Here is a 4,177-nt window from a genome sequence, read left to right on the forward strand (position 1 = left end):
TTCTGTTTGGAGTTCAATTGCCTTATTCCTTCTTCTGAACCTCTGATGTCGGTCACTCAGGGCCATTGATGGAGGCTGATGTTTGCATTGTGCTGCTGTTTTGCTGGGCCGTGCTGCAGGAGGGGAGCCAGGCAGCACTGCTCCACTGCTAGCTGCCGGGGTAGCCGCGGAGGAAAGAGGATTTAAAAAATCCCTTCCCAAGTCCAGCTGAAAGTCAAGAGGTTTTCTGCCAGTGGAGCTGCCGTGGCACTCACATCACTTGGCAAGGTCTCTAAATTTTCTTGGGTTGACCTTAGTGTCTGCTCTGTATGAGATTGTTGGCAAACATTGCATTTGCACAGCCTGTGCTCCTGTTGAATCGTCTTGTTGCTTTTTGTCACAAAGTGGTTTGTCAGACAACTGCCTTGTGAACAAAGCTTCCAGTGGTGGTTCGCTGTCTGGATATTCCAATACAGGAGAGGGATGTAAGTTGACATTTTTAAGCTGGATGGAAACAGCAACTTGACTTTATTAAATGTCTTGGCACATCTCCGATCAGCTCTGACAGCAGCCTCTGCCTTCTAGTGATACTGGGTAAGATCACGAACCGTTAGTCTCCTGCTAGGTTTTACCTGCAAACACTTCTGTGTACTTCTTCCTGCACCTGCTTTTGTCCCTGTAAAACCACCAGCTGGTCTCTGGGTCTTTTGCTTTGTAGTCAATGATCTTCTTCTGCAGTTCAGTTCATCTGCATTTCTCTCTTCTCTCTCACTCCCTCCCTCTTTTGGATAGCTGAATAATCTAATAACCTGTTAAAGAGAAGATCAACCAGGTGCCTCTTCCTGTACTAAAGAACACAGTGTAGGAGGGAAAGGCAGAGGTGTCTCATGAGGAGACATGCAGAAACGCAAGGTGACGGGCAGTTTCAGCCGTGCTTGGCGGCAGTGGTTGCTGTAGCCCTGCAGAGGTGAGTTTCTGGCTTGGTTCTGCCCGTGCCTTTGGTTGGTGTGGGGTCTGTGGGGCTGCCTGGAGTGTGGCTTCATGCCCTGCCTGCTAGGCTGATTTGTCTGCTTTGGGAAGATTTTGAGCTGTTGGATAGGTGGGACTGAGAGCAGGGAAGGCATCTGGCTTTGGGCTCTTGTGTGATTTCGTTAGTGCAAGGACGCTGACTACTTTTTGGGTTATCCCTGTTGTTCAGTCCAGGTACATCAGCTTCCGAGAAAGGGAGAAGTCTAACGGCAGCATCCTCCCCAGCAAGTTTTGTTCTAGGCGTCTGTCTGTCTGATGTCCACTGAAAATAGCTCTTGGCCCTCTCTGCTCTTGGCGAGCTAGGGTTGTGCTGGGGGCAGGCAAAGTGGGGCACGTTACTTTGCCATGAGCTCTCCTGTCAGCGTGCCTGGCGTTTTGGTTTTCAGTATTTCTAATTCCTTTGCCTGGTGATTAATGACTGGAAAGCATGGAAGTTTGCTGGAATGGTCTCCCTCTCCTTCTTCCCGTCCACCCTTCTCCCTGGACTCAGCTCTTTGGTAGAGAGCCCCGTAGCAGTCAAATAGGCCTTGAAAACAACATTTGCCATATGAGAGCAACTTTTAAGGTAGGGTATCTGGTCTTTCGAGGCCTAAGTTCCTCCCGGGGAGCCCGCTGCAGACATCTCTCTCTCTCTCTCGATCACGCTCTCGGCAGCAGGACGGAGCAGTGACTTTCCCCCTTCCCCTGGGGCAGCTGTCCCAAGCGCCTGACAGGCAAACTGCCCAGCCTGTGTGCGGCAGCCGTGTGTCGAGCAGCGCCGGGCCGAGGGGCAGCCGAGGCGGGAGAGCGACCCTGCGCTCAGCAGGATCAGGCCGCTCTCTCCTCTGCCGCCATGAGCAGCGCTGGCAGGACGAGCCTCCCCTGCCCGGCCTCTGGCTCGGCTGCACCCGGCAGCCAGGAAGGCTGGGAAGAGGGAAATGGGTTTGAGCTGCCCTTACCACGGGTGTCCTCAAACAGTGCTACACCGGTGGGAACTGGTTTAGGCTGGGGAGCGGGGCCCCCCCGCTGCCCCCGGCCCGTCCCTCACACCTTTCTCCTCAGGCTGCTCAGCCTCTGCCCCCTCCAGCCCCACCCCAGGTGGCTGTGACTGACAGGCCACCTCGGCTCTGCTGATTGGCTCAGCCGTGGCCAATGGCGTGGCTGTTGCTGGGCGGGCAGGGGCAGCCTGGGCCTCTCCTCACAGAGCCGCCCTGTGCCCCCTCACAGGCGAGCAGGGCCTGACCTGGGCAAGGTTGATGTCATTTGTTGCCAAGTAAAAAGGGAGCAGGAGAGCAGCAACAAAAGCAAAGGAAACCAGCTTCCCCCAGCCCCGCTCTTCCCAGGCTCAGCCTCACTCCTCCCTTCCCGACTCCTCGGCCCTTTGTCCCCCTGAGCGACGCATGGCGACGGGGAAGGGGGCTGCAGGTGGCCCACAGCGCCTCATCTCTGCTGCCCCTTCCTCCTCGCGCTCCTCCCCGGCCCCCTTGGGCCCCACGGGCCACAGCTCCGCCCAGAGAACCTGCTGCCTCCTGGGCTCCTCTGCGGGGGCTGCAGCTCCTGCCAGGAGCCTGCTCCGGCCTGGGCTCTCCATGGGCTGCAGCCTCCTGGTGGAGCTGGCGATGGCCGCCCGAGGGTGACAGTGTTGGTGGCTGGATCCCCTTCCAGGCGTCCGTTTCACAGAATCACAGGCTACGGGAAGGTGGCCGGGAGGTGACCTGGAGGGTGAAGTCACCTGGTGCAAGCCCCTGCTCAAGCAGGGCCACCTGCAGGCGGTTGTCCCTGACCATGTCCAGAGGGCTGTGGAACATCTCCAAGGACGGAGACTCCGCAAGCTCCCTGGGCAGCCTGGGCTGGTGCTCGTCACCCACACAGCACCCTTTGCACTTCCCCTTGCCAAACTGCGTGAGGTCCCTGTCAGCCCATCTCTCCAGCCTGCCCAGGCCCCTCGGGATGGCCGCACGACCCCCCGGCCTAAGCGCCGCTCCTCCCAGCCTGGTGTCATCTGCCAACTTGCAGAGGGTGCACTCTGCCCCATCAACCCCACATGAAGGAAGATGTTAAACAGGATCGGACCCAGTATGGGGCCCTGGGAGGCACCGCTACTCACTAGTCTCACACTAGTCAACATGGGTCCACAGAGGGAAAGTCCTGTTTATCTAATTTCAGCTCCTTCTATGATAAGGTTGTCTGCCTAGTGGATGAAGGGAATCACAGAATCACTAAGGTTGGAAAAGACCTGTAAGATCATCAAGTCCAACCATAAAACAAACAAACAAACAAACAAACAAACAAAAAACAAAAAAAACCCCACCACTACACACACACCCACAAAGAGAAAAACCAAAACCACCCACAAACCACAAAACACCCACAACCCACACCAAAACAACCCACCCACACCACACAGCACCATGCCCATCAAGCCACATCCCACAATGCCACATCCACACGCTCCTTGAACACCTCCAGAGAGGGTGACTCTACCACCTCCCTGGGCAGCCTGTTCCAATGTTTCACTACTCTCTCAGTACAGAACTTTTTCCTAATATCCAGCCTGAACCTCCCCTGGCGCAACTTGAGGCCATTTCCTCTAGTCCTGTCACTAGTCACTTGGGAGAAGAGGCCAACACCCACGTCTCTGCAACCCCCTTTCAGGAAATCAGAGAGAGTGATAAAGTCTCCCCTCATCCTCCTCTTCTCCAGACTGAACAACCCCAGTTCCCTCAGCCACTCCTCATAAGACTTGTGCTCCAGACCCCTCACCAGCTTCGTCACCCTTCTCTGGACACGCTCCAGCACCTCAATGTCCTTCTTGTAGTGAGGGGCCCAAAACTGAACACAGTATTCGAGGTGCGGCCTCACCAGAGCCGAGTACAGGGGCACGATCACCTCCCTACTCCTGCTGGCCACACTATTTCTGATACAGGCCAGGATGCCGTTGGCCTTCTTGGCCACCTGGGCACACTGCTGGCTCCTCTTCAGCCGGCTGTCAACCAGCACCCCCCAGGTCCTTTTCTGCAGGGCAGCTTTCCAGCCACTCGTCCCCAAGCCTGTAGCGTTGCCTGGGGTTGTTGTGGCCAAAGTGTAGAACCCGGCACTTGGCCTTATTGAACCTCATACAATTGGCCACGGCCCATCGATCCAGCCTGTCCAGATCCCTCTGCAGAGCCTTCTGACCCTCGAGCAGATC

The sequence above is a fragment of the Gavia stellata genome, unplaced genomic scaffold (assembly GCF_030936135.1).
Source record: "Gavia stellata isolate bGavSte3 unplaced genomic scaffold, bGavSte3.hap2 HAP2_SCAFFOLD_59, whole genome shotgun sequence".
NCBI lineage: Eukaryota > Metazoa > Chordata > Aves > Gaviiformes > Gaviidae > Gavia > Gavia stellata.